Raw genomic sequence first — 19059 nt, 5'->3', positions numbered from 1 at the left:
AAAACATTAATATAAACACCAGCACATAACTGAAATTAACTTACAATCATTATTTCATATTTAATTCAACAGTATTACTGTAAGCACAGTATCAAAAAGTAATTTATTTAAAACATTTAAAATCCATGATGAAAAAAATACATAACTAAGACTTAATGTGAATATATTTTAAACTATTTTCTTACAGAGTTTTCACTGTTATGCTTAAACTCAGAAAATATACTGCATCACAAAGGTCTTAATGTTATTTAAGCAATCTGATTTAGGACACATCTAAATACATAACATTTAGGTGAATCTGCAAATCAAAGCATTATTCCAGTCAAAACACAGTTTTTTTGTTCCTAACTCTCACTAAAATGATGGCACCTCAAAAAGAAACAGTAGCCTAGATATCTTAAAGTACTCTGTCAAAATCTTGAATAAACCAAAGCTACGAACTGCTCATTTAGGCATCTACCTCAAACCTTCACATAGCATCACACCAGAGAGCAAGTTAAGATGCATGAGTAAACAGCTTTTTTCCAGGATGTACTTTTACCAGCTAATATGTGCCATACAAGTTATTTTCTTAGTTTTTTCTGAAGGTGACTAAGAAAAACAAATAGCAGCAGCGAAGCTTTCAGTCTCATCATAAAAAGTATAATGCAGTGGAGATTAATTTTCCCCCAAAGTCCTACAGGTGATCACATACGCTGATCTTACACTGTATGTGTAAGAGCTGGATAAAGCCAGGATTTGTTTAGCTAATAATAAGTGCTCTTAAATTTTCAATTGAAGACTGTACATGTTGGTGCTGTGCAAGGATGAAGGTACAAAAACCTGCAGATGTTAAATTTCAACATTCTTGAGGATGAACTCAGTCTCCATAACACAGATGCATATATTACTCTATGATACCATCAGCAAAACCCCCAAGCATATGTATAAATAATATAGATAAGAGAAATAAAAGTGGTTTGAATTAAGAGGTCAGTGAATGACAGAGCAAGCAAGAAGCAGATGTGAGAACACTTTTTTTTTTTTTACAAGCCCCTGTATGAAGACTGATGCTAGTTATTTGCAATGCTTTTCTTAAGAAAGAAAGCAGAGCATAGGAAATTCAGATAGTACTGCAAAGTAAACTCAGATGGAACTCCAGACAAAAGTTACATTTTTACTTAACTCTGCTTTGTAAGAAGAATATTAAAAATTACTGGTCTGTATTTATTTTGGAGTATTCTCTCACAAATTTGAGGCAGCATTCTTTGGATTTTTTTTTTATTATCTTTTGTTTTGTTTTGTGGCAGCAGCCAAATCAGACTAGACTACCATATATTTAAGTAAAAATAAAAAAATCACAAAGCAACTTTTCATCTAATATGCTCTGTATACAGCCCAAAGCAGGCTTCAATAGTATCTTGCCCCAAATGAAAGAACTTAAAATTTGTAACAGGAAAACCCCGTCTGGATTTCACAGTCTAAGCCTGCTTTGTAAATAAACACTTTTAAGAAATAAATAAAAAACAACAACAAAAAACCAAACAAACAGAAAAAACAATTTAAAAATCACCTCTCCGAGTACCCTTAAGGATGTTTTTCCCTGCTATCTGTTGATAGAACTTCTCACAAAATGCAAACAAAACTGAACAAAAATCCCCAGTCTCATATTAAGCAATATTCCTCTATTACAACAAGTAGTTGATTACACACAGCACAGATTGCTTCCTGTATTGGCCATTCATCAGACATAATAAATACACAGTGGAGCCAGATATCATCAAAATATGCAACATCCTAACCATACTTCTGTAGGGCTCTAATAAATAGGCAGCTGGTACCTCTGTGGACAAACCTAATCACCTTTCTGGGGACAAACCCTAAATAGTCAAGCTTATGACTACAAGTGGTTGTATGGTGAGAAAAGCTCCAATGTAACTGGTGTTTATTACTTTTAGCATGAAATTCCATTCTGGCTGGAAGTTACATCTGACTAATGCTTCCTAGGGACAGAAAAGCAGTTCAAAGTAAAGCTGGTATTTTATTACCAGAACACTTTCATACAGCATAAATTTTTGGCACTTAGGACAAATTTTACCCTTTGTTGAATTTGACTGAGATAGGAGGTAGATTCCATGTACATAACTGAGACAAAAAATTATCCTATTTCATCTGTTCAAAAGTTTTCATTTTTCACCTTAGACATTACTATAGAGAAGCAAGAAAACAATCATTTTTCCTGATTACAAAGCTTCCTTCTAGTCTGTCAGGAACACAAGGTCAAGAAACACTGTAGGTTACACTAAGGAAAACACAGGAATTACAGGACCTGTTAGCCACATCTTAAACCTCCTAAATCAATCCTTCACGCAGAACACTACACTGATATCAGTGTGTCTACAACCCTGATGTGTTTCGGTATAGCAGGAAAATCTTGGTTCATTCTGCATGAAAAATTTACAACCCCTGCATTTTCTGGGGTTTCAATGCACTAAGTGGTGACCAGCACCAATACCGTGTATTTTATGTAATAAAAACATACAGTGCTCAACAGCAAATTTGGTATGGATGCTTACTACATCCATTTTCCCTTTGGGAAAACCAGTAATGGCAAATTCTGAACCCCTGCAGCAACTTCTTTAAACAATGCTATGCACCCTGCAGCATTCACTTCTAATTTTTGAACTCTTTCCCAATCCTTTTAGCTTAAATAGCAAGGCCTGTAATACTCAGTGATGTCACTGAAGAACTGTCATTAACTGGCATATTTAATCTTCATATGTGTTACCTAAACATGTGTTAAATAAGATGAAGTTCTTCCCTCACCTTCTCTGGGGAGGTGAACTGATCAAAATCAAATCATGTATGAAGCTCCCCCAAGTTCACAGGTAGTGCTGACTGCATTTGGGGCATTTCTGAAAAGAATTAATGAATTTGGGGATTTAATTTAATCACTAAGTTCAGCAACAAAACTGTAATTTTTTTATTAAATTATGCTGAAGCATTCGATTTTCAAACTGCTGAGATTTGCATCAAACTAGCATTTGTTTAAAAATTGATTTTGAACTGAAATTAAAAAAATGGAGCATAGCATTTTCCTTTAGAAAATTATTTTGGTCAGAAAATCCAAACGTTGTAGATAAAAACTTGCATTCTTTCCCTGTCCAACTATCTTTTTTTTTCACCTGCCAAACCAAAGTCAGTTATTTTCTATTTTTACATTATAGAACTGAGTTCAGTCACTATAGAACTCAGTTCTATCAATATAGAACTGATATTCAGTCTTCAGAATTAATTGTAACATTACAACACAGAACCTTTACCAGGACTCCTGTAGGGTAGGATGCTAGTGCATCAGAGCACTAACATTCCCCAAGTAGGTCATATCCACACTTCATATAAGTGGGAGAGGTTCTGATCCAACAACAGTATGGCCATGAGCTGCCGAATTTCATACTTTCATACTTATCATTACATATCTCAAAATCTCATTTCTGAAGAGAAATTCAGCTTCACCAGGCAAGATCCATCTATAGGTACAGCAGCAATTTCTGTTTTCTCAGTAGCCACTGTGTTTTCAGTAAAATTCATTGAGATTTATGATGTAACTCATTTTTAGGAAGCTAAGGCTGAAAACACTGAAATGATTCAGCAACATTTTGATATATTAGGAAATTCACTTCTGCTATCAATAGTAAAAGGAACTTCAATTTTTTATTCTCATGTGTTCACTGCTAGGGAAAAAAAAAAAGTCTGACAGACAGAAGGTCACAGGGCTGAGAAGCTAAGGAGACAGTCCACATACTTAACTAGATAGTGTTTTTTTTCCAGTAGGTGCTGCCTATTATAAACAAAAGTTCTTTGCCACAAGCATCTGACAACTGAAAATGCATTTCTTGACATTACAGAGAAACGAATCCTGAAAACTACCAGTTTCAAATGACTGAATGGAGATGAGGTGCATACTTTCACAGGAAATATCTCAACAAAATTAAGTAGTTCCTTTTAATTTAAAGCAAAATCCATGGCATGGATTCAAATAATATCTACTATGACAATATTGTAATTTGGCCAAACAGCAGATAGTAAAGAAGTTATTTGAAGGGAACATTCTCAGGCCATTGGTGTAATGCATTCCTCATGACAAATTAAAACTCCTTCTTGTGATCCCCATGTCATGATAGACACTTCCAGCAGGTGTACAGCAGGAACCACATACAAGTCAAATATTTTATCAGTTAGATACAGGACAGAAAAGCTACAAAGCAATACTGGTGACCATCTCCATATCAACTCTAATGTCAAGCAGATGCACTACTTTACTTTTGACGTGAAAACATATGTTTAGCATAGATAGATTAAAAATATATAGATAAAATCTTCAAAGGTTTTATATAAAAAAGCTACATTTCCTACCATGACTTTTGTTGATTTTAAAAGTGAGTTAAGAACAGGATTTATTAGTAATTAATTGTCTATATCGTTGGTTGTTTATTTTTTTCAAATTATCACTTAATGACACTTGGAAACACTTAAAAATGTACGGCATTCATTCTAGCCATTATTATGTGTTGCACTTCATTTAATGACCAAAACATAATTATCTGCATAGAAAAAGATAATATGAATACCAGTAACTGAATTATACATGTTTGTATTCTGAAATTTGAGTAGTGCTAATTATTGGATATTACTGCACTTACAATTCTGAATAATGGGATACAGATAAATACAGAAAGACGTGATCCACTTGCGTAGCAGAAAGGATTCTGACAAGAAGCATATTTTATTAAAGCACCTGCTAGTGCAGAAAGGGGGTGTTTTCTATTTTTCTGCTTAGAATTTGCCTTGTTCCCCAGTCGAGTCAACAACAGTTTTTATATTGATTTTTTGGAAAGTTCATTTAAATCTTAGAGTCTGATCAAAAGTCCAGAATAAATACTTCTACTACTTCTGCAACTCTGTAGCAGATTTTACAATCCTACATAAGCACTATGTTAAGATTTACAGCATATTTAGCCTCCTCCCTGGCAGTATTAAATCATAAAACTGGTCCAGCTGATTCTATAATGATATTATCAATTATCCATGCCTGATTGAAATTACATGCATATAAGACTGGATGCTCTGGTCTTATTAGGTAGTAACAATAATGGGAACATTGGCTAAAGAAATAAAAATGTCTGGAAAGAATAACTCAAAGCTATTTATTGATAGCTGCAATGATTCTTTAGAAAAGAGCAAACCAAACATCTTAAAATAAGTTTGTTAGCTGAAATCCAAGGACCCTTGCTGTGTGACAAACCAATCTGATATTATACAAACAAAATGTGGGAGAACGCTGTCAATTTATGTCTCCCATTGAAAATAATTGTTTTCAAAGAGGAAGTACACTGATACTGGTGCTACTCTAGTTCTAAGAGCCAAGTTCTTTCTGTGCTATCTTCAAAACATTAAATATGGACTGAATAAAAAAATTATCTCTAGTGTGTTCCCAGATGTACTGATTTGTGTTCCTTCATGGCAATTTAAAACTGAAACATTTATTCTTTCAGCAAGTAATGCTATCAGTAGAAAACTACACCAAAACAGCACATAGGTAGAAATATTAGCAAGGATAACTGACACAACAAAACAAGACAGGCTGAACTGCTACTTCCATAGTAAACATCCAGTAAAGAAGTAGAAACTTTGCAGTAACAGCAAAGTAGAAGCAAACAGAAAACTAGTAGCCTGCCATTCCACACAGGGGAAATTTTCTCAGCATATGATGTATACCACTGAACCTCAAACGATCTCAGGATGCATCATACACAGGGCTTCTCAGCATTCTGTTCTTTTAGAAGGCCAGCCTATACCCTTCCATTAATAGATCACTCTCTGGATCTTACGATGAAAAGCTCAAAAGGCTGTGACATATTTTTCCAAATTTTATACCTGAATTTGACACTAGTTTGTTTCCCAGTTACACCAAACAGGCTTACAGGACTGCGCAACTAAAATCATGCAGACACTCAAAGAAGAAAACAAATTATTACTGTCTGCTTAACTAATTTAAGACTTAAGAACAAAACCAAACAAAAATGATGGATTCATGATAAAATATAAGAAATTATTAATTCAAATAGAATACAGGTGGCCTGCTTTATCAGTTAATGTTAAATTAATTTTTAAAAGTGCTGTTGTTGCTACCAGTTTTCTGTTCCTGTCTCATTTTTTATTAGAATAATTTCAATATTCTTTTGCAGAAAAATGCTATACAAATGTCTATTCATTCCAAAGATCCAGGGAGCTGGTAAACCACTCAAGCCCTCTCCACAAAATAATGAAATCTGGACTAACATAGTCTCTGTTTAGAAAGCCCATTGTCAGTCCATGGTTTATATCAAAAAGACACTACACCTGAAATCCTGGACAGCACATTCTGCACTACTTGCATCCAACATGCAAACAAAACTAGTATATACTTAAGTAAATTGAAGTGCAAAGTAAAATTCTATCTGACAACAAATATTTAATAGCATAAGTGATACAAAATCATGTATATCATGTTGCAGCAGCAGAGGAGAAACTTGAAAATAGCTTTTCTAGCTCCTGATTATATAACCCACAATCATTAAATTAGTTGCTAATTATCAGAAGTATGAACTTGCACAATATAAGCCCCTGATCCCTTCCCACCATCTCTGATTATAGTAAAAATATAGTAAAATTATGATAGTTGCCACTCACGAAAAATTACATTCAGGAAACAATAGATAAGTGATAAATAACTCTACTTTGCTAAATAAAATTTTTTATTAATTTCTAAAATGGCTAGACCATGCGATTTTCTCATTGTTCTTCAGTTCTTTTCATTTAATCACACAGAGTATGCACTTCAAAAGTAAATTTGTCATTGTGGAGGTACAGTAAAGTGAGCAGGAGTTTTTAAGAACGATACCACCTTAGTGTACATGAAATTCTAAATTCCTACAGTATGAAAATAAGTGGATATTTTCCCTGTAAACAGTCATATCATTCCAAAGTAGATTAGAAAGTCCAGCAGTTTATAGCAGAGTGATAATGCCTTCCATATTATTCAAACCCTCAAAGTTTGATATCATAATTTAAAAGTCATTCTTATTAAATAAAGACCAAACTTCACAGTTCCAAATATACAAAGCACAGATCCACAGAATAAACTACTTTTACTCAATGTTACCATTGCCTTAAAACTTAATTAGGGAGCTTGGTCAGATGTTGGGAAACCAGGCTAGCAATATAACAACAAACAAAAAACTACACGCTTTGTTTAGTTTCCAAGGTAAAAATTGTACTGAACAACTTACCAAGGGCCTCAAGACTCCCACTGACTTTGCAGCTAAACTGAAAAATACAGATTTTCAGATTTCAAAGGATCAGAGGCACAGAGACTTTCTGAACCAAGTTGCTTAAAGAAAGCAGAGCTGGTATAAAAAAAGTTGACATTACAATAGTAAAAATAATGTCTTTTATTTTTCTCTCTGAACTACAAAATTTCTGCAAATGCATAATTTGAAATTAATCAGGTACGAGTGATGAAACAGGAAAGGTAAAGTTTTCCCTCCCTGTCCTGGGCTGGTTCTTTTCGGCCTGCATCTCACAAGGGGGAGTTGAATTAAAAACAAATGTGGATCTTGTGAAAATCAAAAGCAAGCTGCATCCTGGATAAAAAATAGAAACCCATTTTTTTTATCTGCTCCTTGGACAAAGCAATACCACCCTATTCCTTGCTGAGGGTTTTTTAGAAAACTTGCATTCATTTTTCATCGTACTAGGTAAAAGTGAATATTAAGAGAGGAAGAAATACTTAAGATAGCCTTGACTTTGTTGGCATTATACTTAACATAAATTTCAAATGAGAGAATAAGGAATAGTCCCAAATGAGCACATTACATGAATTTATCATAATACATAGTTAAATAGTTATAACTAGTTAAGTGATCTGATAAGAACATTTTTAATGCTAATAACAAACTCCCAAAACACCTGTTGAACTGAAACCTGTTACCCTTAGGGCAACACACAGCACTATGGGATTAGTGCAGCAAGTCCTGGGGTTTGGATCCAACAAAAAACATGAAGTATCTCGGCCTGATTAACTCATGTTAAAAGAAGATGTGCATAACAGTAAGTGTTCCACAGATGCAGAGGGAAGACCACTGCAATTGGTTTAATGTCTATAATGAGCCATTTTTTAAAAAGCAGTCTTACACTTATCAGAGAAGTACTAGAGGAATATGGGGCATTTGTTTCTGCAATAGGAGCCACAGCAATGATCTGAAAACCAGAAACCAAAACAAACACCCTCTAGAGAGTATTACACAGAACTGTCACATTTTTTTCAATCTATGTCTAACATTGTGTCACTGAAGGAATGTCTACATATAAACCTTTGGAAAAAGTCTATTGGATCCCTGTACAAGTCTTCTAAACATGTTTGAAGAAGCTATTTAAGAACACCTAGTCTCCCTATAAACATTGAAAATGAAATATGAAAACAATTTTTACCACATTTTCCAGCCCACTGAAGATATTATCATTTAATAAAGAGAGATTCTCTCATGTTTAAAATAAAGAAACATACTTTGAAGTATACATACTAGTATAACATACTAGAAATTTTACATTTAAACAAGCAATTCATAATAGCCCATCACATTCCCTTCTCTTTTAAAACAGCTAAAGGAACTATTATGTTAGCTACCTTTTTTTGTTGTTGTTGTTTAACAGAGTTTTACAAGGGTTCTGGATATGTTTATAAATATGTAAAGGGCAAGTGCCAGGAGGACAGAGTGAGGTGACTAACAATAGGACAAGGGGCAACAGTTATGAACTGGAGCATAGGAAGTTCCGTATAAATATTAGGAACAATTTTTTCACTGTGAGGGTGACAGAGCACTGGAACAGGCTGCCCAGGGAGGTTGTGGAGTCTCCTTCCCTGGAGACATTCAAAATCCACCTGGATGTGTCCCTGTGTGACCTCCTATAGGTGACCCGGCTCTGGCAGGGGGGGTTTGGACTTGATAATCTTTTGAGGTCCCTTCCAACCCCTAACTTCCTATGATTCCATGATATACAGGAACCTCAAAATGTTTCAGAGAGACATAGACCATTAGCTAAAAACACTATTTTAGCTTAGTTATCTTACTTCACTGTCACATGGCAGCCACAAACTGTATCTTTTTCAATAAGGCCTTCTATGAGAAGCAGCAACGAGAGCAATATGCCTTTTTCTGGTTTGTCAGGTATTACTTTTAGTACTGCATTCTCAGAGTTGCCTTCAGCCAACATCAGTAACTTGATCAAAAGTGTCCAAAGGAGCTACAGGATCAGAAAACTCTTCTATTTCTTTTTCCACATGTGCTGACATCACCTAAACCCTTCATAAATTTTTATTCATCTTGTCCAACGAATTACAAAAAAAGTACCCCAAAATATCCCTCCATGCCCCTTCTCTTTCATTTTCAGGCTATACAAGGCAACTATTTACACTAAAGAAATGACATATTCATTAACTGTCTGTAGTAGCATCTTTGAAATCTGCTGTATTTCTGCAAGCTGAAAAAGCTCAGAATGCTAAAGCAATTGAAAATGGATTTAGATTGGACACAAAATCTTGGAATAATTTCTGGTTTGCGAAAGAACACTGTTTTCTCCATTTTTCATTATTAAAACTAAAGTAAACTTTATAAATAGTTTATAAGATTTTAAGCCATATGCTGCTCACTATTCTCGCTAATCAGCAGTCTCTGGAAATGCCCCACCTGAAGATCAGAATATGCCTTGATAACAAAATAAGCTCTATTTCCATTCTGTGTGCAGCAGCCAGACATAAAAACCAAAATAGAAGTGGGGATATGTTAAAAGGCCAACTGATTGCAAAGTAATTATCTCGGAAAAGATACTAAAGTCTGATGAAATCTACAGACAGCTGACAGATGATACCATACACTGATGTAGTATAGCCATTTCTTTTATTGTGTGGCATGCTAGGACTGGTTTTACTGGACTTATGACCTGTTCTAATATTACTGCTTGCTGAAGGACTAGTAAGTCTATAGGCATTATTGTTCTACATTAGCATCCACTTTTCAGGTGTCACCGTTTGAACAGGAGGAACTAAGGAAGGAGGCCTTTTCAGACTCTGAGAGGGGCAAAACAGAAAGAAAGGGATCTATTCCCTCCCATTTCATGCCATACTCTAAAACAAAGATCGGAAGGTCAGCAGGTCCTCTTTTTTCCTCCCACTTCCTGCTTGCTGTGCTGCTGTTTGTTACTGCCAGCTCACCACATGCTATGCATCAGGTTGTATCTATCTCTCTCTCTCTATATATATATACATATATATAATATATATTTATATATATTTGTATTTTTGCTACTCTACTGTTTATGTTATTACCTTTTCTTGTGTTAGCAAAATCTGTTTCTAATTATTTTCAGCTTCCAACTTAAAGTCCCAGCCTTTATTCCCCTTTTATGTTCCTTTTGTGTGGGGGGGAGCGGAATAGAGAGGATTTCTGTCCTAGGTTTGTAGTCCACCCAAACTGCTAAATAGGGACACCAGGACAATAAATTAAATTTAATAATAAAAATAAATTAATAATAAATAAATAAATAAATAAATGTTCGCTAGAATACAGCTGTTTTTCATAACCATTCCCCTTCCTGCCCTTAGTCAGAATTCAGATAATAATTTCATATGTATTATGAATTGTATTCAGATAGTAATTTCATATTCAGATAGTAATTTCACATGAGGCAGTCTCAAAATCTGGGGTTACTCAATTGCAACATTAAAGTATGTAAGCAATTTTTTTGCTAATGAACACAGATAGCTCTCAGTGTAATCTAAATCCATTTGCAAAGGAGGAGCAGTAGCTACCTAACAAATGATGATTTTTAGGAAAGAAGTGTTACTGAAACAGTCATTGCCACTGCAAAACCACCTTGTGAAACAAGACTCCTTACAGAAGCCCAGCTTCTGTAGCATGAAACAGCTTTTTAAGCACATTGTAAGAGATCAGTGCAACATTAAAGCTTGTAAATATATTCCCCACATATTTTCCCATTATTTTCTAAAGCTTATCCCCATAAGGTGATAAAGGAAGGAATAATTGAATGAAACTTGGTGGATACGTTTAGAAATTTCAAGTATCAACCTTTTTGATATTAAACAGAAGACAATTCTATCACTTCCTCTCCTTCTTTACAATGCATAGCACGACTTAACAAGATGTACTCATTAAAAGAGTTTAATTACATTCTAATATTCAGCTGGCAAATTATATCAAAATAAGGCTTTCAAGACCTACTCAATACAAACTTTTTTAAATGAGACTTGTAAAGTGATAAGTAGGTTTCTTGGCCTAACAGTATTTTGAAAATTGCATTTAGCAATGTGCGCTCTTTTATTTTCAGCTACGAATGTATAAAGAGGTATGTCTAAATTTATCTTTAGAGGTGTGTTTTAGGAATGTATTGTGAAAATATAAAAGATTTCTAACTAGCACGTAGCCTCATTATCAAATCTGAGAAAATCCAAGAAAACTTCTGCAAGTGGCTAAATAATCAGTATTATATATGTTATACATGGAGTTTTTCGAACACTGGCTAGCTTTTTTCTCCCCTTAATTCAGTACTACCTACTGATACTTATTTTTTTAGAAGTTATAGCTCTTTGAAACTGCTTGATAAGGAGGCCTCCCTACTGAGATTACCAATAGTCTTTTTATACAAGCCTGTAGTAACACTATAAAAGTGCAAGAAAATTAGGAGTATAAAAATAATTGGACTCTAGTGCTGTACTGGTATTTAGAGAAAAAATTTGCTGTTATGTCTCAGACAAGTTATTTGCTCATAAGTTCCCCTGAAGACAGCATATTTGCACCACCTATACTTTATCCTGCTTTCTATGAAATAAATTTACCTAAGAAGGTGAAAGACTGGCAGGGTTGTAGACAATTTAACATAGTTGCATCATTACATGCATATAACATAAAACTGAAGATCTCACCTCCCCAGTGATGAAGAGGGTAAAAAAATAGATATGGATAGAAAGAATGAAGCTGCCAGAAACATTGACTTATCTTAGAAACGTTAGATATTAAAAAGTAGTTTCACTTCTTAAATAACTTGTCTAACATAACTGCCCAACATATTTAATATTTATTATTGCTGCACAGGAGCTTAGCATTATTTACAGTCTCATACCATATTGATATGAAGAAAAAAACCCAACAAAGTAATGATCCAAAGGACACAATAAAAAAACACAATTGAAAAAAATAATTTAACATATCTTACAAAGGATAATCAAAAGAGGAGAGATCCTCTTTTGACAGACATAGTACAAACGTTTAGGTTTTTCTGCTGTTCATTTTTCAATAATTTTAGATGCCTGCAGAGTTTAAAGTTTTCCTTTCTTAAGTCTCAATTTCATACCACCCTGAGAAAATGAGTAAAGCCCATTACATACAATACACAGGACATTTGATTCTGAGTATTTAGACTTCTAAAGCCGCTTGATCACTACTCTGGATATCTTCAAATTAATTAAAACTGAAGTGTTCTTCACAGAACCCATGTACATTCATCACTGAAAATTCAGGACAGTTATTATGTTTATGAAATCATTTAAACCCTTCTAAACATCCAAGGAAGAAAGGTAATTACTGCATCTGTCAATCAAGAAAACATTCTAATTGTTATCTTTATTATTCCCCAAGGCTCCCACTCCCTACAGATTCGCTGAGAGTTTTGATTGCAATCCCTACAGCATTCACTTTCAATACTAATAGGAAGGTGTGTTTGAAGTACGAGAGAATCCTACCTCTGAGTACTATTGTTGAGGCAATATACCTCAGTATTCAAATGCAACAATGGTATAGTTGTAAATGGTTTAAAATAACAGGTTATGTTCATCATTACAATTATCTTTAAATAAGAAATCTGCAGACTAGCTGTCCACGCTTTCATAATTCTCTACTAATTGTGTTCATTTTCATTTTCCTAGACTGAAATCCAAGAGACAAAACACAATTTAACTCAAGGGTAATTTGATTATTTTATTATTCAAGGATTATTTGTACATTAGTTTGGGGCTATGGAGACAATATGCACATTAAAGTATTTCCATTTCATAAGGAAATGCAGGCAGTGTTCACCAACCTGCCAGCCATTAAATTACAACTGTTTGATATATATCCAAGGGCAGCTCTTGTTTTGCCTTCCTATGTCCCTCTCAGTTACTTCAATACTCCCCCAATAAAAAGTTAGTAAGCAGCTTTCCCATGCTGCCATATGAAAAACACAGACTGATTGTTCTAAGCAACTTTAGTCTCCCCATTTTTTTCTTTCCTTATCTTCCACATGTGAACCTGTTAGTGCAGCCCCAAACACAGCTGAACAACAGCCTGCATTGGCTCCTCAGAATACTAGAACACCAACAGAGAATATTTTTGCACTCATTCTGTTGGGGTTTTCTGTCAAGTGGATTCCTGAATGAACTATCATATAACAAAATCCATTTACTCCTAGAGTAGCAAAGAACATTTTCAGAAGAAAGAAAAACTACTGCTAAAGATTCTGTTGAAATTCAAGAATTTACACAGGATTTCCAAAGTAGTTTCAAGTAAAGTTGGATCTTGAATCATTTCTAATGATGCAATAATCAGCATCCAGATATTTTTATCTTGGCAAGTTAGTGCTAAGAAAAGATAATTTTCAATATTCTTTGCCTTCACTCAACACTCATAAAAGAACATTAAGTTATTCTCCTCTTAATATCATCAACTTTTAAATCTGGTATTATGCTTGAAAAACCATGCTTTCATTCCCATAACACTCTTATAGTCTTGTAAATTACCAGCCCCTACAGCAGAGTAATTTTCATGTGCCCTACTACATCCTGTACTCACTTATTCCAGCCCAATGTTTTGGACCTTTTTTCCCAAAGTGACAGCTGACCACCAACAATGAACTACGAACCAACCAAACATAACCCCCTAAATGGGCAGATGCAGTATAATTCTGCAATTTGGCTCTATACATCTACAGTTTTCTCCCATTAAATTAACAATAACTTGAGTAGGGATGCAACTCTGCTGTATAGTTACTGCTAGAACAAAAAAATTATAAACAGCTCCTAACAAAGCTAAATTTTTTTCACATTTTCCATAAAACACTCTGCTCATTTCTGAAACACTTAAATTTAATTCAGTCTCTGTAGACCTCCGAAATCCTTTAATGTACACAGATGAATGCAGAAAGATTAAACATTTTCTTACTGTGACCTACAACAATGTGCTCAAACTTTAATTATTATGTTAATTCAAGCATTGGGCTCAGTGGAATTATTTTATCCCAGAAGCTAATACAATCTATTCTGAAGTGAGATGTAGGCATTAGCTGCTTGGAAGTATTTTGTCTACAAATATTTAGGCAGAGTAACTGATGGCTAACTACAAAAGAAAATATTCTTAAAATCTAATCCTAGTCTTGGAGCATTTTCCTCAAGATGATGAGGAAAGTACTGAAAATATAATTGCATGTAGAAGCAAAAGCTTCTGTCTTGGCCAAACGTTATCATCCCAAATTCTAGCCCAAAGATCTTTACTGTGTCAGGATTCCATATCTTATACAGATACACACTATTCTAGAATTACATTTAGCAAAAAGGAAATGTGGTTTTTCGTTGTTCTGTTTTGGTTTGTTTTTTTCCCTGCTGAGGACTGTTCATGCTATACTTGGAATCCAAACAAGAAGACCCAACCTTAAAAGTAGTGGATTTATGGTAAAGATAGCTTATTATATAAAGAGGAGAAATTACCCAATTCTTCATGTTTTAATGGACCAGCACTAGAAGAAATGCCAGTCACTGGAAGCTGAAATTTCACCTTTATCCTTATAGACAGTACAAGTGTTTCTGATTCTCTTTTCCTTACATGAAATTGCTAGTCTCAGTTTTGTTTCATACATTTGGAAACAAATTCCTAGTACTGTTTTTTTAATTATCCCTGGACCCTGACAATAATTCTCTTAGTTTCCATTAGCAACACGATGGACAAAAATGAAATTAAAATTTTAGATAGCTTAGAAGAGAAAAACAGAAAAAAATCTTGATGAGGTAAACTTGTCAGAAACCTTTAAAACAGTGCAACTTTGACTATAGAAACCTTACTTTTTTTTAAGCAATGAAGCTGGACATTTCTTGTATAGCTTGTCTCATATTACTTGTGCATGGTTTGCTACATCACAGTATTTTCTAATAAAGTATCATAAAAGCACCTGTGGTGTAATTAGGAGCAATGTGACTTTCATCAAGGGAAAGTTAAAAAAAAAATTCACTATAATAAAGGCAAGCAGGAATTAATGCAAGCTTTCAGCCTTTATACTGCCAAGTAAGTCAGTACTTTTGTCCTCTAATTTTTTATTATCCATTTTAATTGCTTACTATCATAATACCTTCATAACCATCACAAAGACAACTCCATAATTACAAGATAGAAATCACTATGTTCTGAAGAGGTAAAAAAAAAAAATCACAAAGGAATTCTTTCATCAAAATTTTCTGAAGTTCATGTAAAAAAAAAAAAAAAAAAAAAAAAAAGACTTAAAGCTTTCAAGCTGAGATATTTGAGACCACAGATAACTCAGGTATATTTTTTGTACTATTTCTAAACAACATGGTCATAAGAATATTTGTTTCCTGCATTACTTCTAACCTTTTCCCAAGAGCAAGACCACATTCAAAGGATTCTCACACATTACTTTTTCACACTACTCTAATCAAGTCTATTCCTTAAAAATCTGTCTAGGATAGAGGCAGAATACCCCTCACATGAAAATAGCAGGCTTATTAAAGTAAAGTTATAGTACAAACCTGGTTTATATATTTTCTATTTTTTTTCATAAATTTCATAATTATTTTTAATAAATATCTGAACTGGATCACACTACAAGGATAATCTTAGTAATCTACAGAACCTTAGAACCTTTACAGTTTAATTTATTATATGAATGCAATGTAATTCTCATTATATATACTTATATACATGAAAAATACACACATATATTTTTTTATATATAGTTTATAACCAGATGTGAGAGACCAGCCCTCAATGGTCTAGTGTGGGAATTGGTGTCAAAACACCATCTTAAGCCCTTGAACAAGAAAAGGACTGCCTGACCCATATGGAAATAACAGTCCACACATGGAATCAAGACGGAGTAAGGGTGGAGGAGCAGGGGGGGGCAGAGTTCCCCTGCAGTTGCTCAGTTGTGTTACTCAACCGTGCTTGCTCATCATTGCAAAACAATTGCCTGAAGAAAACAGGCCTACAAAAAGAGGAGCTGTGATGGTGGGATTTGGGAACTTCACCAACACCATCCCTACCCTGTTAGCTGGACCAACACTGGATCCAAACCTGGTGATTTTCTGTTACATCTCTTCTCTAACTTTTCTTCTCCTATTCTCTTTCCCTTCATAAAATCATTAAGTAATGCAAGGCCTACCACGATTTTTCCCAGGTCACGCAGCTTGAAAACGTATGTATTGTGACTTTTGTAATCAAACTATCAGCCTTCATGATTGTGCAGCTGGAGCATATATAACAATCAACGTATCAATACAACTTCTACAATTTTAATTAAAGATAATGTTCAAATGCAGATCTTGAGTGTCATTTCACCCTAGTCTGATCAGGGTTTATGTGATGGTTGAGCATTTCTTTGGGCCATAACACTTTAATTACTTTCCCTGGGAGGGCCAGGTGTGCCACTAAGAGTGGATCCAGTCATACCTACTTTGCTCTCTGCAAAAGAGTTTAAATAGCAAGAGGGTCCAGTCTGAATCTGCCTGGGTTGCCTAATCTGGGTCATGACACCAGGCAAGACTCTTCTCCTGTATATCAATTAAATCAGGTGTTCCCCAGCATTCCAGCAATTTTTGAGATACCTAAAAAATTTTAAAAAATCAAGAGCATTTAAATATTGTTTTTATACAAGCTCATCTGGTAGAGCTTCTTCCTTAAACACTTTTTTTTTCCTTGATAGCGCAAAAAGGTAACAGGAGTTCAAAGCTACCCTGGCAACTGAACTTAGTCACTAAGGACTTACTTCCAAGGGCCTTTACAGACTATACAAGAGGTATTATAAAGTCTTCTATGGTTATTTTAAATATACAGAACTAGCAAATTTAGTGTTGCATATTATAGACAAATGTTAAAAGATGTCTTGATTATTTTTGCAGAAAGTGCACCCCAGAGAGGCTCATTAACTAAAGGTAGATTACTCCAAGTTACATTAATGCAATACAGCAAATGCATTGTATGAATCATGTTATACAAAATTTTCTCAGTTAAGTATTTTGTTGTCATGAAATAGATAACTTAAGCAAAGTATTCATTATACTTCAAATGAAGAAATTATGTTGATTTCCTGCACCTGAATCATATAAATTATGGCAGCGTTAACAAAAAGTTAGTTATAGTGAGATAATACAGCACTGTCTTAAGTTGTTGCATATTTCTCAACGTACAGATTCCATATGTTATAGATAATTATCAACCATTACTTAAATATTGTAAGCTATGAAATAACCACATATGATTTCAAAACAAAAGAGATGCTCAAGTCGGCCTAATTCGCTATGAACCTAATATTTTTCAGTGAATTAAAATGCCTAGAATAAAGAGGAGTGCAAAGTAAATTTCATTCAGGGGGAAAAAAAACCACAAAAAACCAGCAGTCCCCTCCCCCCCCAAAAGAACAACTCCATTCTGGCAACTAGAAATAAATTTTGTATCATCAATTCACAAAAAAATCAGAGTTAATTTTTTCTTTTCCATGTCTATCATCTAAAAAACATAAATACATATTTTGAATTTCTACATGTAAGATGCACTAGAGTATTAGTATTACTATATTAGTTATAATCCATATTAGTTAATTAACTTATTAAATAATTAACCAATATAATCTAAATTGGTTATAATTCAAATAATTCTGCTTGACAGCATTATTAGCCATGTACTTCTTGGACTGAGAACCCAAATTTGGCATTCCTAGAGGTGCCATCTTGTTCAAGGGGCTGTGAAAATTAGTATAACTGTTATCTTAATGAACTAAGTTCTTAACATAATTTATCTGCTATGAGGAGTGGTTATTCTACTTTATTCAGGGCAGTAATTGAACAATTCAGACTGCAGAAATGAAGACAGGCTGGAATTTGGTTAGACAATTCAATTTACTCTGTAACTTACCCAGGACCTTTAACTAACATAATGAACCACATTGTTTGGTCCTCCACAACACATACTTTTGTTCCTCTCTCTACTAGCTTTATATATAGCTCTCATTCATTTACCAGAAGTCTCAATACAGGATGCCAAAGCCTGCAGGAAATTTCAATTACAAACAAGTAGTTGGCTCAAAGAACAAAATCCCACACTGGCAAGCTTGTCACTGAGTCCTTTAATAACAAAAAAAACCCCATGTGCTTTATACTATATCCAATCAGCCAATGCAATTCACATACAGAACTTGCAAATTTACACCTTATATTAGGATGGACCCCTATAACACTGTTAATTATTTGGGGTTGTATTCTGTAAGACATCTGGGACATTGCCATAAACCCTTGACTGAAGTTGTGCAAACATGAAAGGATGTTCCTTTTAGCCTGTGCTTTATAAAATCCTTTGTTCCTCTGGTCCCAGATTTAAGATCTTTAAAATTTCTATGTCCAGTGCTGGCAGCATGTAGTGACAGACAAGCAAACCACTTCATCTAAATGCCTAACCAAACTTCTGAAATAGAGGTCCTAACCAGAATTCTGAAACCTTTCAAATATGTGCACATGAATTCACAGTTTTTTTCTGGATATTAGAGCTAGGTTCATCTTGTTGAACAGAAGGATGTAAAATACAAACTGAAAGGAAATTCCACTCTTAAGTGTAGCCTAACTGTGCATGTACTTTTATACGTTAATTAACTTGCAAACTTCTATGTGTTAATAGTTTGAACATGCATCATAGATTTATCCACCCTCTTCCC

The 19059-nt window shown here is 34.3% G+C and overlaps 1 protein-coding gene across 16 annotated transcripts in view; it reads right to left on the bottom strand.

Moving 5' to 3' along the window:
* NRXN1 (neurexin 1) overlaps positions 1-19059 on the bottom strand; it is a 705459-nt gene that overhangs the window by 479321 nt on the left and 207079 nt on the right. The window lies entirely within an intron of this gene.

The sequence above is a fragment of the Heliangelus exortis genome, chromosome 3 (assembly GCF_036169615.1).
Source record: "Heliangelus exortis chromosome 3, bHelExo1.hap1, whole genome shotgun sequence".
NCBI classification, from domain to species: domain Eukaryota; kingdom Metazoa; phylum Chordata; class Aves; order Apodiformes; family Trochilidae; genus Heliangelus; species Heliangelus exortis.
The sequence above is the reverse complement of the archived record's forward strand: the minus strand, read 5'-3'. Positions and strand labels throughout refer to the sequence as shown.